Source organism: Camelus ferus, chromosome 13, assembly GCF_009834535.1.
Source record: "Camelus ferus isolate YT-003-E chromosome 13, BCGSAC_Cfer_1.0, whole genome shotgun sequence".
In the NCBI taxonomy this organism is placed as follows: domain Eukaryota; kingdom Metazoa; phylum Chordata; class Mammalia; order Artiodactyla; family Camelidae; genus Camelus; species Camelus ferus.
Window position 1 is genome coordinate 48,756,151 of NC_045708.1, and position 17,765 is coordinate 48,773,915.

The 17,765-nt window shown below is 35.0% G+C and overlaps 1 long non-coding RNA gene across 1 annotated transcript in view; it reads left to right on the plus strand.

The window, feature by feature from the left end:
• The window catches only part of LOC106730144, a 44,737-nt gene extending 27,317 nt beyond the window's left edge, over nt 1-17,420 (plus strand). The window contains exon 6 of the long non-coding RNA XR_004325133.1: nt 15,386-17,420. This is a non-coding gene — a long non-coding RNA (uncharacterized LOC106730144). The remainder of the gene's footprint in view (nt 1-15,385) is intronic.
• The last annotated feature ends 345 nt before the right edge of the window (nt 17,421-17,765 follow it).

Below are 17,765 nucleotides of genomic sequence, written 5' to 3' on the forward strand. Positions count from 1 at the left end.
ATTGTAATAAAATCTGTCACTTACCTTGTCTCATTTTGTTCTTCACAAATTGGTTTTTAAGGTGATCAAAGTGTTTTTAATCTGTTTTCCAGGTGAAAACCCTGAGGTTCAGAAAATTTAAGTAAATGGTAAAATCAGGATATTAACATAGGTCTTGTAACTCTAGTGGGCTTTTCCGCCTCACAAAGTTAGCTCAAATTACTTTAAAGACATAGTCACCAACTTTTCTTAGGACCATGAACTTAATAGCTAAAGTATCTCTAAGTGTTAATAAGAGTAATAAGGATGAGTCCTCAAGAGAGAAAGTTAATTCCTACAAAACTGTGCACATGTGCGTTGTTATTTTTTCTTGTTATAAAAGCCGTTGTTCCAAATAAAACATTATGGTAGAAATGAAACTTTATTTTAACTTTTCACCTTACCTTTTCTTGAGCACAACTAGAGATTATATTGAAGAAAACGTTGTTTTAGACAAAGAGTCTTTTATTTGTAATCTGATAAGAGACACACAGTTTCATCCACTGACAGTCTGTTACTGGGATGCATAACGTCACTGTCCTAGTCCTAGGCTGTTATAGTCAGTGTCTTACTTAGGTCATTTCTATTGGAATTAGTTGCTTATATTACTTAGTAATTTAAAATTACTTAATTTTTATATTCTATAATTCTTTAGGCTGTTTTAAATTGACCACTTCTGTTCTTTAAATCAGCACCTATTGTTAAAAACTGGTTTTTTTTTAGAAAAGAATGTTGCTCTTTTTGTTCCTAGGTATTTGATAATTTTGTGAATCACTCCATTTAGATCATTTAGTAAAGTGAAAGAATATCATTCATTTCAATTCTGTGTCTTGATTTAACCTGTCTTAACATGTATTTGTTGTCTTTTAATATCCTCTCTAAAGGATTCCTCTACCAGAAAAAGCTGAGAACTGTTGAATTTCCATGTCCAACCTAGAAACTGTCCTGACCTGCAGATTACATAGCCAGTTCCCCACTAATCTCTCTACTTAGATGTGTGAAAGATGACTTAGACTAAGAGACTCATGACCCTTATCTAAACTCTCAAACTAGCCCCTCCTTCAGTTGTTTTCTTTCTTATTCAGTGATAAAATGATGTATCCAGTTTCTGAAGGCAATAATTTCGGAATCAGTCTTCACTCCTCTCTCTTTCTCACTCCTCCTTCAGCTCTATCACCAAATATTATTGATCTAACCCCTTCTTCAGTCTGTCACATTTTTACCACCACTGCTATTGCTGTAGACCAGAGAACCACTGCCTTTTATTCCTGAGACTAGAGATAGAGCATTTTGACCATCCTTCCTAATTTCTATTGCTGTTTACAGTAAGTTCCAAATGCTTCATACAGATAACAAGTATTGTTAAGATATTGTCTCTGGCCATCTCTTGAAGTTCATCTCTCATCCCCCTCTACTTCTACATCTGTGAGTGCTTCAGGTCAGTGGGACATCAGTTGGTTCTACACATGCTTGCTTTTTTCACATTTAGGCATTACAACAGGAAATTGCTTCTTCCAGGAGCTCCTCTTCTTCACCACTACATCTTCACATACATAAGTTTACAACATCCTTTATGTATTAACTAACATGTCACTTCTTTGCTAATCTCCTCAGAGCTGATTAGGTGCCTCAGTAAATGATCTCTCTGCATCGCCTTTTATGACACTCATCAAAATTGTAATTATATGTTTATTGCCTATCTTTCCCTTTAGAATTTAAACTTCATTAGGGCATAGACCATTTTATTTCCTCTGCTGAATTTGTATATCTATCGTAGAACACTGACTGACAAAGACTGAATGCAATGAGCATATGAGTATTTATTGAGGAAGTGAATATCATTTTGATTCTTGATTATTTGCCCACAGTGCTATCCATTTCTGAAACCATCATGCCATTTACTTTGTGGGCAAATATATTTTTTATACATTTATATTCAAGTCCTAGTGCAATATAGAATCTAGCCAGGGCCAAAAACTTTCCTTGACCTTGGGTCAGTTAGGAGCCTTCTTTTGATCCTGTCATTCAGTTAGTGATAAATTTGACTTTGAAGAATTGGGACTGTTCTAAAAAGCAAATTTTATTTCCTTGGTAGCAAGCTTAGATGTTAAAAATTATTTGCCAAATATTATTAAAATTCATGAAATTAAATTGGACAGAAAATATATATCTAAAACCTAAAGATTTCAGAAATCAAATCACAAATTTTAAACCTCATAAATTGAGGTCACATCTACATAGCCCACACTGATTCCACTTAGTGTTTTTAATTTTTTTTAAATAAATGACAGTAGATATATAAGTAAGACTTTTATATCCAGAACAAGTCAGAAATTATTACATTTGAAAGATTTAGTTGCATTCCTTGGAGTTTTTCATCTTGTGTGAATTAAATGAAAACGTACATTTTCATATTATGAAACTATTTTGTGTTATTTTCTGTGATTTTATCAAGTATATCCTGAATTCTAATCTTCATTCTGTCATAAAGTTACATTTTAAAAATCTACTAATTATAAATCATCTTGAGACCTTTACTTGCCACATAATGTTCAGAAAGGAGCATGCCATTGACCATTTCCTTTCAAAAATGAGTGTGCCATTGCATCATAAACTGCAGAGCACACACAGCGAATTGTAACTCACAACCACTCTGACTCTGACAAAGCTGGTGGCCCTGGGAGAGGGAAATTCTTCACCAAATTCATGTTTATACCATACTAATTTAAAAGAGTGACAGTGACTAGGGAACTCTCAATTTCAAAATACTAATGGGTTTTCTTAGATGATGAATATTTTTAAATTATTAAAATTATTATTTAAAATTATTAAAATAGAAATGAATCAATATAACAGAGCTTACTAACTTTCCCCAGTATCCATTCTCACACTAACTCTCTTTCCGCACTTGTTCTGTAGGGTCCATGGAAGTCCAGGTGGAGGGTACACTTCTCAGCTTTCTTGTCTGTTTCCACATGACTGAGTTCTCACTAATGCAGAATAAGCAGCAGTCATAAAGACAAGTCTCATGCCAGTTTCTTAAGGCAACACTGCTTCCTCTCTGTTTCTTATCTTCTTTCTTGGGGTTGATAGAGTAAGTTAGCTACAAACTTGTAGATGGGACAATAGGATGCCAAAGTAAAAAGTCAGAAGAAACCTGGGTCCTTAGAACATATGTGGACAAGGTGATCCACATAAATTGGGACTGAAACATGCAGAGAAATACAATTTGAAGGGATACCTATATTTTATATCTTTTTCATAATCATTTTTGATTTACTAAATAATCAAATTAAAACAAATGCATATGGATATGTACATATGCATACCTGTGTATATATAAAAATATGCTGGCTCATAGCTTAGATAATGGGTTTTGTGTTAAATTAAGGGTAGAAGAAATTCTTGTATTTGTAAGAAGGTGATACAATTAGGCAAGGGATTATCAAGGAAGGTAGACGTGATTCTTTTTCAAACTAATTAGTTTTTCTTTCTTTCTTTCTTTTCTTTTCTTTTTTTTTTTTGAGTAAAGGTAGATTTATTCAGAGAGTTACATTGAAAGGCAAGAGAAAGGCCACGAGGTGTGGGGGTTGGGCTCTCAGAATAAAAGTAGATACACACTCCATAGACAGAGCGTGGTCTGTCTCCAAAGAGGGAGAGTGGCCGTGGCCTGTTTCCTTTTTTTAATGGAAAGTGCTTCAGTATAGACCCCTTTGTTGTGGGAAACATAAATAGATTAAAAATTACTAACTCTAAAAGTTTGTTGACTGTTCTCTTTTTGTGTAGTGTTATGTAGCCCTCAGAAAAACAATGCCTTTCTCTAAATGTCTAGGCTTGAAGTTATGGTTAATTGCCTGTTAGATTCCAAGTAGAATTTTATTTAAAAGCATGAAGATGATATACATATCTAAGTATGCCTTAATAACATTAACTTGAATTTTAGCTCTAACTTTAGATTTCCAAATAAGCATGAATAAGAAATATTAACCATTATAATGACTTGTTTAAGTTTCTTTCTCTTTATATTTTTGAAAAAAAAATTTGTAGTTGGTGTATGTAAACTTTTGCATAGAACTAACATCATTGATGTTCACAGTAATAGTTACTCAGTTAAATTGTCTTTATCCCAAAATGTTGTATAGCATGTTGGGCTTCCTCCCTTTTAATCATGCTATTGATTATTAATATGTAACTTAAGAGTCCCTGGGCAAGCCACTCATTAGTCATTCCTAGAGCATCACAGTGTCATATACAAAAATGTTGCATTTAGGGGCTTGCTAACTCGGGACTCTTCCTGAGATGCCTTATGTTTACAACTTTAAAAGGCAGAATTTAAATTCTGATTTTATAGAGGCCAGTGTAAGCACAGTGATCTAAATTTGGCTTTCCAAATAAGTATCATTACCAGGAAGCCTGAATGCCCACAAGATAGGCTGATGACAACTTGATTGTGTTCAAATATTTCCCAAATTAGTTGCTGTGTTTGAAACTTGGCCAAGTGAGATTGACACAAGCTTTTCAGGAAACAGTGAGAAAAACAGAAGGCAGATCAAAAATCTTTGACAGACTTGCTTTAACTTTCTCTCCATGATGTTCTTTGTCTTATATTCTCTCTGTCCTGAAATTGTGACACAAAGGTTATGACAAGCATGTGAAAATAGTGACTTTTTAATGTCTGCTGTGACTTGAGCTCACAGAACAGCACAGGGTGGCTCCAGTAATCACCTTTCTTTCCGTATATTGCAGCCAATCTCTTGAGCTGTCCAAAAGTGTATTCCTTCAGTGAAATCAGATCAGTGCATTAATATGCTCCTCTACTTTGAAGCTCATGGTTACTTGTCAAAGTAATATATTGCTTAAACCAACTTTCCCTGAATATAAGAATGCAAATGACTCAATTCTTGAAATTCTGTTGCAGGCTCTTTTCCAACACCCAATTTACACATGCATTGAAATAATGGACACTTTTAACAAATAGAGTTTTCATTTGTTTATATTCATCTGAATAGAATTGAAAAGACAATATTGAAACAGTTTGTTTTTTTTTATGAAGTGGATCTAATAATTAACAACCTCTTTACAATACTAAATTTTGAGTCTTAAAAACTATATTCCATTTTGGGACATGATTGCCTTTTTCTTCTACCCTTAGTTGCTTTTTTTTTTTTTTTTTTTTTCAGTAAGACTGTCATTTTTGTTGGCTCATGTTTGAGCACATACACAAAGGCTGTCCTTGTAGAACTATAGCTTATTTTGTTTTTCCTTCCCTCAGAAATTGAGAGCAAGACATAATAGTAATACAGACTTTTGAGAACAAGTCTGTCATTGCACACCATGATGGTATTGAATTTAGAAGATAAATGAGAGGAATTTTGGGGAACAACTTAACATTCCTAGAGCAAAACAATTCTTACTTATCTTTGTAGGAAATAGAAGACAGCAAATAAGATGGTATCTTTACCTTCTTTATTTTTGTGTTTTTGACTCTTTACTCTTCTTTCAAAACTATATCATCTGCCTGATAAAGGTATATATACATTTTGATTCTGACTTTTTTTCTGGGATAAAATTTTTGTTCAATATTACTGTTTTTTAACATCTATATTACTATTAGGAATTTTGATTGTACTAATGTGAAATAGATTAAGAGAACAAATCATTTATCCACATCTTATGTTTCACTCAAATTATAATGAAACAAACTGATAATGTCATGTTTCAATATATAGCTATTAATAAAAGTAATATTTAAGTTTGTTTTACCATGCAGAAAGCATTATCCTAAGTACTTTTTAATATACTATTTCCTTTTATTTTCACAAGAAACACTGACAGGGTTTTATTATTATTACAATTTTGCAGACAAAGAAACTGATTATTTCAGAGATTTAATAATTATATATATATACTCACACATACATATAACTTACATATGTGTGTGTGTATATATATTATATATGTATATATATACATATTATATATAAAGTAACTAGTTAATAGAAGGTTAACATTCTAATATTACAGAACAACCCAGAATTTATAATCACATTTATGCCTGCTTGGCACTCATGTGACTCTTAAGCATTTGAAGACTTTCACTCTCCCTTAAGTATGCTGTATCCTGTAAGTCTGGTAACTACTTATTCCAAGCCAAGAAAATAGAATGGATTGACTTCCATGGTAAATATGCATTAACACTGACTTAATATCTCTGTAAAGTTTTATATTATGACTGAAGATAGCTATCTTCTGAAGAAATGATACATCTTAAGCATATTAAGTTCACACTACCAAAGATCTGTTGAGACACTGATGAGGGAATCAAATAATACATCCACATATTTTGTATTCTGTGAGCCTCCTAATACATCACACATAGTAGAAGGACACAGACACACACACACACACACACACACACACACACACACACTCTCTCTCTCTCTCTCTCTCTCTCTCTCTCTCTCTCTTTTTAAAATACAAAAAACCCAGGGTTCTCAGAGATCAGGTAACTTAGTGCTAACACTTTAACACTTTGATGATAGAGAACCTCAGATTAATGTCTTATCCACAAACTGAAATGTTAGCACATTATTTAGTATGGTCTTTAATGGTAATATTTAATTAAAACAGAATTACAGAAGAGTGATGAGCATTTAACTGTTCCTAAAATAATGTGCTTTGCTGTGAATATGAATTGAGTCCCTTTGTCCTTTGTTTAAAAACTATTCCACAAAATGAACATTCACCTTCCATTTGGCAATTTATTGTGTTTTATTTGCATCACACCCACACATAGAAGATCATTCTGTCTTTTTATTTTCTTTAAACCACTGTCATATGCCAATGTTCTGTTGGCTAGCCACCAAAAAATATGTGTGATACACAGAGAATTTCTTAGTCAACCAAAGTTCTGAAGACAGATCTGAATTGAGTGACCTTAAACAAGTCTCTGTTTATCTAATTAGGGAGCTGTGTGAAGATTAAATGAACACAACACACACACACAGACACACATACACACAGTCTTAACCCTGTTCATGGAGCATAATAAGTACTCGGTAAGTGTTAACTATAGTGTTTTTATGGCAGATCTTACATAAAGACTAGATTATCTCTGTGGTTGCTTTCATAATTGAGACAAATTGTTATAATTTGTGCTATTTTCCTATTAACACAAACTATCTCTCAAGTGAAATATGAAACTGAAAACTCCATTGGGAAATTAAATACATCAAAAAAGAGGGTGTAAACATTAGGTAGTAAGATAAAAAATCAGAATGGCAGAGTTTTAGAGTTACTGTCTAAATTATTTCACAGATCATTCATATTTTTCAGTAAGAAGTTAACTTTAAAATATACACAAGAAAGCACCCTTGCACTGCTGACTTCTAATTGTTTTGGCATCAAAATCTGCCTGCCTTAGTGGACCTGACCCTCAGTATATTTGTCAAAGCATTTGCTATACAGTGACCATGCATCTGTATCCTGGTTAGATGTAAGATTTCCATTGACTTGGAAATATCAAAAAAATCTTACTATTTCCAGCACTTCTGTGATTTCTTAGAACTATTTCTTAGAAACATTGTGCTAAAATTTTGTAACTTCTTATGTGTTTGTATTGCTGTAGAGTGTATAAAAATAATTTACATGAATTAACCATATAATCCTGCAGACAGCTCAGAGTAAACTTTATACTCTTTTAAAATTTGATGTAACTAACATTCTTTAAGAGGCATGAAGTGATCCTGTGAGGTCTTGGTAACAAGTGTGAGAACAAAGCCTAATACTTTCTGGCTTTATTCTCTGCGCATCTTATCTATATCTTGCTGCTTCCTAAAAAGACCTAGAATGTAAATGGGATGCCCAGCAGCCACTTAGAAGTTCAGAATGTTTTAAAGACAAAGACAGGGGCTTTGATTTATGAGTCAGTTCTTTGCTGGTTCTTTATTGGAATTTTCAATGATCCCTGTTCTGTTGTCCTATGACATATACCAGGAGAACTCTCAGTTCGGTTAGCCAGATGGTGCGGCCAGGAGACAGAGGGAAGACCCAAGTAGATGAAGTGTGGAGCTAGAGGCAGGCATGTGATTAGAATGCAAAGCCTCCATTCTCCATCCATGTTTCTGATGCTGGGTTACTCTCTCCAGATGTTTTGGCAACTCTCAGTTGCCAAAAAGTCTGCATAGAAATAATATTCATTTGTGCTTGCAGCATTCACTAATTACCCTACATTTTCTCTGAATATCAAATACATGCTCAAGTGAGATGAGATATAAAAGCAGCAGGCAATGCAATCCAACTACCCAAGGAATAATGCCAGTTTACAGTGTAGCAACCAAATGGCTGAACCTCAGTGCCTCATATACATGTATTTCTAGTTGCATCTGTTTTGGAGTTTGGTTTGATCATCACCTTTAAAGAACCTAATGAATTGCTTGAAACAACACTTGACTTATTAAAATTTTACATGTGTTTGTACTTTGAACATAAATCTCATCCATCTTACTCTGAATGTCTCCATTGTAACAATCCTTCCTTGACTTGTTCTGTGATCCCTTGTACGTGACCTCATATTTAATCACTCACACATTCCTCCTTTTTCTATTTCCATATCCTGTTTCCTCCTCTCTATAATTCTAGCCAGCTTAACATTTATTCCTTAAATGACAGCATGCCTCAGCATATTTTTCATTGTTTACTGATTCATTTATCCAGCTGAGCTACAGGGTGTCAGTAAACTGACTGCAAGATGACACATGTAATGCTGGCAGGCAAGGCATGGGAAAAGTCAAGGGATTATGGGTGGGCATTCTAGATTGTTCAGTTGAGGAGACTTGTGTTACTCAATCAGTACCCTTTGCTTTAAAATTGCTCCTGAATTTATACACAGTGACACTTTCCAGAGCCATATATTTCCATCTGTGCTAATAATTGCAATTTTGATTTTTTATTTGGATTATAAACCTATCCCAGCTGGGTTTTCTTGTGTGGCTTCATTCTCAATGGTTGAAATGAGATCGATTTAGTATTATAACAATATTGCAGCTTAAAAATTTTTTGCATTCTACTTTAGGGTAGATGGCTTCATTTACATTTTTAAAATAAGGTATTAGAGGGTATTGATTATAAGTTGCCATGCAGTGCAGGCTAATTTCATTTGATTCCATAGACTGCAAATCTCAGCCTTTCCTCAGCAGATAGTTTAAGTTTACTAAGAGGATAGCCTGTTAAAATTACTGCCATTCAGCTTCATCTCTAACAATACACTTCTTCGCTCAGTAACTCTTTTCTGGGCCCCTTCTCAGTGCCGGACTCTGCCAGCTGCTGAGCACGTGCAGGTGTCCTAGATACTCTGGAGCCAGTGACAACTTGGTTTATGGATCAGTAGCTCAATAGTAGCTAGTGCCATTTTCCAGACAGTCCATTTCTTCCAGGAGTGTGTCAGAATTTCACCTCCTGTCTCTCTCATCCTTGTCTGGTGTGAGACCAGTTTGGTCCAGTAAGTTGAAGTACAAGTGTCACCTCAGGTTGCTTTTTTGTTGTGAGACTAGGCAGTATCTCCTTCTCCCTGCTGCTGAACCAGCAATGCTCTTAAGTAGGTAGGGTCTGTGTCATCAGCCTGGTTCTTAGAGTGAGGACACTGAAAACACAGAGGAGAGCCCACAGTTTATAAATGATAGGAATTTGGTGTGAGAAGAGATGACGTTTTGTTTTTTAAGTTGCTGAGGTATGGAGGAATCTTGGATACAGCTGTATAATCTTGGTTATCCTGAATGACATAGAAAGAACACTTTCAAATTGAACTGCAAACTTCATTTCAAAGTTTCCTCATGGTGACTGGAAGACATTGTCTTTCTCTCTCCCCCGCTATATGTGTGTGTGTGTGTGTGTATAATGTATATAATATATAATATATATTATATGTCAATACAACATGTATAATCATTCTCTCTACCCTGTTTTTTATACATTATGCACTTAATCTTTACCACTTAACACTGTTAATAAATTTCAAGGTAACACGTATTTAGTGAGACCATTGACTTAGGTGAGAATATTATCATTTGTTCCCAGTCCTCCAAAATTATAACCATTTTTCAAATAATTCATAAAATAAACATTTATAAATAAACCAAACACCATTAATTTTCTTATTAGTATATCACTCTCAAGGGAGAATAAATGAATCTTTGAAATACATCTAAAATATTGATCTTGGTGCTTGAGTCCTACTCAAATTCTGAGTCACAATAGAGATAGGCTGTGGTTTCTAGATGTATTTAGATATTTTAAAGTTGGAGGCTTCTTTTCTTTTCCTTATTGAGAAAACCGCTAGTTGCAAAAATGAATATGTGCTCTTCTTGGAACTATTGTGAAAAAAATGTAATGCAAATTCCATGAATGGAGAGCCACATGCTCATGTCTGTCCGGCCCCTGCTGGGTACTGTATATGCACTATTTCATTTAAGTCTCAAAATTATCCTGAAAATTGATACTATTCCTCCATTGTTTGACATCCCTCAGCTAATATATAGAAGACCACAGCTCCATGCCATTTCTGACCACAAAAGCTAACCTCTTTCCACTAGAAGGGCCCAAATAACAATTTGTTATCAAAATAGCATATCTGTCATCTATGTGTCATCTGAATGCACATTTCCAAATTTTTTTTAAGATTTAAGAAGACTAGAAATTTACAAAAGTTTGCTGTCTTCATGATACATTTATTTTATAATTAAAGCATCTGATAAAAAGTCACTGAGCTAATATCAGCAATAGTCTCCAGGAGGTCATGTTAAATCCCTGAGCAGACAAGTGGCACTGTGCGCTGTGCTCCCTGTCAGCCCAGCTACACATGACTACGTGCTACTCCTAAACTCCGTAAATTCAAAAAGGAAACTCAGAGTCCCTTTTCCACACAACACCCAGCCTTCCTTTGCATAAAAGCAAGAGACTCTAGGGAACCTTATACATTAATACCCATGTCAGTAAGGGGAATAAAAGTGATTTGGCTAGAAGCATACAAAATTGGGGACATCTGAAAGATTCGTATTTCTGCCCTATTAACTGAAAAGTGTCCAACTTATTTTCCTTCATGCTGTGAATGAGAGTAACTGCAGTGGAGGCTATTCCTCTAGCTGTCACCAAATAACTTGTCTCGTGGTGTAACCAAGGGATGGGACAGGATGTCATACCTCAAAGTGAAATTAAAGTAAAAATAGGATAAAAATATAAACAAAGGGATGCTTTTATGTACTAGAAAATTTGAAATAGTTGAGTTTTATCCCCAGGCAGCTTTTAAATCAACCTGGTGAATTCTGAATTATTAGTACCATAAATAGTATTTGGCTTAAGTTTTCAATACCCTGACTTAATCGCTGCCAGATCTTTCTGTACTCATGCTGTAGAGTTGTGTATGCTCAAACAGTAAGTGACAAGTGAGTGGGGCCTCTCCCTCCCCATCACTTTTCTGGCCTGAGTAGCATTGCCATTAACTACATGAAACAAATTATAATAGTGAAACAGAAAGTATCCACTCTTTTGTTCAACCTATTTTCTTAGTTTCTTTAAAGTTTCTCTTTTGTGGTAATAATATTTTTGTAAAAAGTGACATATAAATTTATTTTAATAATTAAGTCAAGAGGTTTTCCATTTTAATGAAACAAAGCTCCCAGAAATGAGACAGTCTAGTCACTTTTCACAGTGTCTTTCTAATGTCACTAATTCCCCTGCACTGTAATGTGGTTTTATGTCATTGACATGCTCATGAGATTTTTATAATGTAAATCCATAGACATGATGTTACAATGTCAAATGAAGTAAGCTGTCAAATCTACGGGGATGTATGTCAATGATGCAAATATTTCTAACCTGTAGAAGTTGCAATATGTTAAGATGATGGTAAATAATACCAGGGGATTTCTGGGGATACTATTTTCTGGATCAAAAACAGTGCAAAAAAGAATGTCAGTACAGTTCTGTTGAGACACTGATCTGATTATCTGATTATCGAAGCTATAAATAAAAGAAAGATTGCTAATGTTTGTGTTCATTCAAGTTATTTTTTTCTATATTTGGGGAATTGATATTTTAATATACCCCATTGCAAAGCACTTAAGAGCATCTTGTATCTTAAAAGGAAAAGTTCTGGTCTCATAACAGTCCAAACCAAAAGGAAGGGAGGTTGTCCTGATTTTAGTATCAAGAAGGCTATATTCTTTTACTCTATGCCTTTTTCCTGAGTCTGATTATTATCTACTAAAGCAATGATTAATGTTCTCTGCTTCCATGCTTAAATTTTGGGTGTGGTTCACCTTTGGCAAAAAATCTGAGTGTGACATGGTCAAATGTGCTCATAAAACTTCTAAAGTATGATTTTTAAAAATGATGCATGACCTTAATTGAATAAATGGATGAAAGGGGGGGAAAAGTCATCCATGATTTAGTTAATTCTTTAACTAATTTATTGCCTTGAATTTAAGTGTATTTAAGATAATGCTGCAAGGAGAATAATTTGACTCTACTGGGTAAAGGCAATTTATTATAAACAGTTATTTTGGGTGCCATTCATTTAAGTTTCTGCACAAGGATAGAGACCAAAATAAAATATCAAAATTCATGATTTTGAATTATGTGAGCTATTCAGTCGTTTCTGCTGGAGCACCAGACCTAAGGAGTAATTTCCAACAATGACATTAGTAGAGTGATAATGAGTAGCCGAGAGAGCCTGTTCTAGAACACCACTTGAAGAAATAATCGAAATAATATCATAGCTCCTCAGGAGGAAGAGGGACTTACATACACAAACACATGTACTCAAAGTACTTTCAAGCATGTTTTATCTTCTTTTATCATAATATTCTTGTGATAGAGATAAGAGCAAATATTATTCTTTTTTTGCATGGGGAGACATTGTAGTTCCTTCTGATAATGTATTTAAGTATAATCATTTAAAATTTGGATACTTAACATCTAGAATACCCCAGTTTTTACTTACTTCAAAGTAGTTTGAATATGCACCTAAAATGAGACTACTTTTGTTGAATATTCTACTTCCTTCTTTATACTACATTTCTTCACACACCAAATTGGGATTAATTCTAGTTTTTAAATACCCCTATTTAGTTTTTTTTTTATTAAATAAAATTCCACTTCAGGAGGACTGACACTACCAATATCATGACTTACTATAAAGCTACAGTAACCAAGACAGTGTGATATTGGCAAAAGAATAGACAAACAGATTGATGGACAGAATAGGGAACCCAGAAATAGGCCCATATAAATATAATCAATTGATCTTTGACAAAGGAGCAAAGTCAATGCCATAAAGCAGAGATAGTCTTTGCAACAAATGGTACAGAAATCACTGGGCATTCTCATGCAAAAAATGAATACAGACACAGACCTTACACCTTTCACAAAAATTAACTCAGAATCAATCACAAACCTAAATGCAAAATGCAGAACTACAAACTCATAGAAGATAACATAGGAGAAAACCTAGATGACTTTGTGTGTGACAATGACATTTTAGATTCAACAGCAAAGACACAATTCATAAAAAAAAAAGGATAATCTGGACTTCATTAAAATCAAAAACTTCTGCCCTGTAAATTATAATATTAAGAGAATGAGAAGAAAAGCCACAGACTGAGAGAAAGTATTTGCAAAAGACACATCTAATAAGGGACTGTTATCCCAAATACGTAAAGAGCTCTTTAAACTCAACAATAACAAACAACTTGATTAAAAACTGGTCAAAGACCTTAATAGACACCTCATTAAAGACACTTGGACAACAAATAAGCACATGATAAAATGTTCCACATCACATGTCCTCAGGGAAATGGAAATTAAAATAACATTGAGATTCCACTACGCATCTATAAGAAAGGCAAAAATCCAAAACACCGACAACACCAAATGCTGACAAGGATGTGGAGCAATAGGAACTTTTCATTCATTGTTGGTGAGAGTTAAAAAATGGCATAACCACTTTGGAAGGCAGTTTGGTAGTTTCTTAGAAAACAAAACATACTCAACACGTGATTGAGCAACTGCACTGTGTATTAGGGTTCTAAAGTGAGAAATAACCAATAGAAGATAGATATAGACACAGATATAGACATGTAAGAGAAAATTTATGATTGGAATTGGCTAACATGTTTTGAACGCCAAAAAGATCCAAGATCTAAAGTCTGCAAGCTGGAGAATCAGGAAAACTGAGTGAACTTTCCATAGTTCCATGTCTTTGGGAATGACCCTCAATTTGTGAGACTAATAATAATCCAGCTTTAGATGAAAAACGTTCTCTTAGAAGTGCCCAAAACCAGTTACCTCCTTCCCAATATATACTTTTTATAATGCCACAATTTACAAAGCACACAATTTTTCTTATTTGTATAACTGGTTTAAAGATGAAAATTGTTGTCCGGGTGACTTCTATAAATTATCTAAAATAACTAATCCATTAGTAGTCCCATTGCACCATGTGGATTATTTAAAAACAAATATATCTAGAAATTATTGGAGCTTTTTAAAAAAGCCAAATAGATTTTTTAAGTGTCCTGATGACAAATACAGCCACATCTACAAACCTGAAATCAGACTGTGCAGGAGGGTTACAACACAACACCCAGCTGTTTTTTGTTTGTTTGTTTTTGTTAAAACCTGTGAAAACCAACCAGTTAATTCCATTGTCTGCGATTCCAGCTGCCTGATATGGTGAAGGTGCAAATGCCAGAAGTTAGAACAAGTCACCTATAATCGGATGTCAAAGTAATTTTTTTTTATTGAAGTGTAGTCAGCTTACATTGTCAAAGTAATTTGGCAGGAACCAGGTGAGGCTTTGGTTTCTGAAGTCTACCATGTTTATGTGTGCTAAACACGTTTGCGTGTGTTGACTCCATGAAGTCACTTACACTAACGTGCATGAAAGAGGTTCTGAGACATTTTTCAGATTTTCACAACCGGCTAAAGATTTAAGAGAGGACCTGGGAAATTCTTGTGTGTGTGTGTGTGTGTGTGTGTATTCAAAATCAGGTGTTAGTCAGCAATGACCCAAAGAAGGTAAAATACTTCATTTAACACTGGTTACTTATGAGGTAAATGTGTGAGCATTATACTTGCAATGAACTGTGCATTTAATCAGCATTCTGCAATTGAGTCATTATGGTTTCTAAAGAACCAGGCCAGCGAGAACCTAGAGGCTAAAATTGTTAGGATTTAGTTTTTGATGGCATGTTAAACGGCTGTGTATAACTTCTCAGTGGAGTGGGGTTTTAGAGCCAGTGGTTGGCTGTATGTGGGAGTACTTCCAGCAGTCATAAAGTGTGGTCTAAAACAAGCCCACTTTCTTAAACAGGTGATTGCTTTGTCTGGGAGAGATTCTGGAGAGTTGCAGAGGTAGTTTCAGAAGTGCTGTGGCTGACAGGAGAAACTGAAGGTATATGGCGCCTTGGGTGGGAGACATCATGGTTCAGCTTGCAGTGGGGAGACTCACGGGTTTACATGACTGTGTCCATGACGTGCTGCGGGACCTCCAGGGAGTTCCTTACACCGTCAGACAAATGGAGTGGGTGGAGCCACTGTTTGTGGGATGTTAACATCTTGACAGGTGAGTGAAGAGAACTAAACAGTTGTCAACACACAGCCCTCCTTTGGCAGGTGAGCAGCTGAGAGATTTGAAAGTGACTTTTCTGAGCTACCTGGCCACTCAGTGCCAGGGTCAGATTGACCCACGTCTCATCTTTGCTCATCGTTAGTCCAGCGCCTTTACAGCCCCGCCCTGCTGTTCTTTTTCTCCCAGAGGCAAAAATACACGTGTCAGAAGGCTTACTTAATCTTTCAGTCTGTTCAAGGACAGACCAAGAGCAATGCGGTGGGAGAAATGGTGAACGGGAAAGACAGCAGCAGGTGGTGAAGGGCTACGATTCCCCCCAGGCTGCGGATCTAAACTGGGATCGCCAGAAGCAGTCAAGATCCAACCCCCCGCATTCCAGGGAACGTGTGCCTTTTGTTGTGAAAAATCACTAATTGGAAATTTGCAGAAAAGAAGGAAAAAAATGAACAAACCCGAAGTGATACATGCAAAAAGTACACAATATAAATGACTAAAATGAAACAGCCAAGTTCAGAGGCTAAAGTTAAGAATAATGAGTTGTATTTAATGTAATGTGACTGTCGTGTCAAGCGGATACTCAGAACAGACCAGAGAATGTGGTGACAAATAACGTATGAATCAAAGCAGAGAACTGTTATAAGTACTTTAATCATGGATTCTCTAGAACCTACTTGAATAAAAATACTTTGAGGCTATTCCCTGTGGAGGTTGTTATAGAAAGTGAATGGGGTTATTTTATCCATATTAAGATGTAAGATTTTCTGTTTATGCCATCACCATTTGATTAGTGCTTAAATTTTATCTGAGAATTAAAAATAAGTATGAGATCATAATAATATAATGCTGCTTTTAAATTGACATCTTAAGAAAAACTTGAGTAACTACAATAAACACAAGGTATTGACAACAATGACTACTTAAGAGAAAATGGTTCCATGGAGTTTTGTTTTTTTTTTAACTTAGAATTTGGTTTTGGGCATGAAAACTCTGCCTTTGTGGTATGTCGCAGAGTCTAGTTACCCCAGATCCCAGTATTAATGCTCATACTGCTTCAGCTTGGTCCGTTCTCAGAAGACTGGGTTGCATTACCAGGGGTGTTTGGTGTTTCCATAAACTGAAATTGTGCACCTGGGTGTGTGTGGAGATGACCGAACGCTGTGCTGACGTTTCCTCTCGGGCACTCGGGATCGAGGAGGAGGGCTCCAATATCTGAAGTGCAAAGTGCAAATGGGTTTCTCCACTTCATGATATGGGGGATGAAATCGAGACCTAGCAGGCAGAGTGAGGCTTCTGTTAAGATATATCTGGAAATTAGTCATGTGTAGGTAAATTATCAGTCACACTTGAGATCAGACATCTTGCTTAATCATTCAAGAAGTACTGGGTGGATGCAAACAAAGGTAACAAAGTGGATTCTGAAACAGGAGTCAGGCGCTGGTACCTTTCATTACTGACGTGATGGGTGGACGAGCATCAAGAACCCAATCTCAGCTCCCAAGACCCTGGCTTTTAATCCACAAGCTTGGAAAACAGATACCATGTTGTTACGCCTAAAAGGTCCTTCTTTTGTTTACTAATGGATAATATTTGACAAGCTGATTAGAATTTTTAATATATGCCATCTACTTTCAGTAACAAAAGTGACATTTTTGGTATATGATTATATATTCGTATATATGTGTCTGTGCATATATATATGAATTCTCTGTAAAGAGAAAAGACAATGAAAGTCAACTGTTTATCTACTTTATATGTGTTCAACATCTTGTAGTAACCTGTGGTGAAAAAGAATGTGAAAATGAATATATGTATGTTAATGTATGACTGAAGCATTATGCTGGACACCAGAAATTGACACAACATTGTAAACTGACTATACTTCAATAAATATATATATATACAAAAATAAATAAAGATTAGAAAAGTCTACTGTTGTCTAATATGTTAATGTTTATTTGCAAAAGGTAATTAATATTAAACAGGATCATTGAATACATTTTAGTAAACATATTTCTTTAATATAAAGCCATTATATGCTAAATAAAATACCCTAAGTGATTGTATTTGTATTCTAAAGAGCATTCAAATTTTACATCTCATTTTTGTCCTTCATTATGAAAAT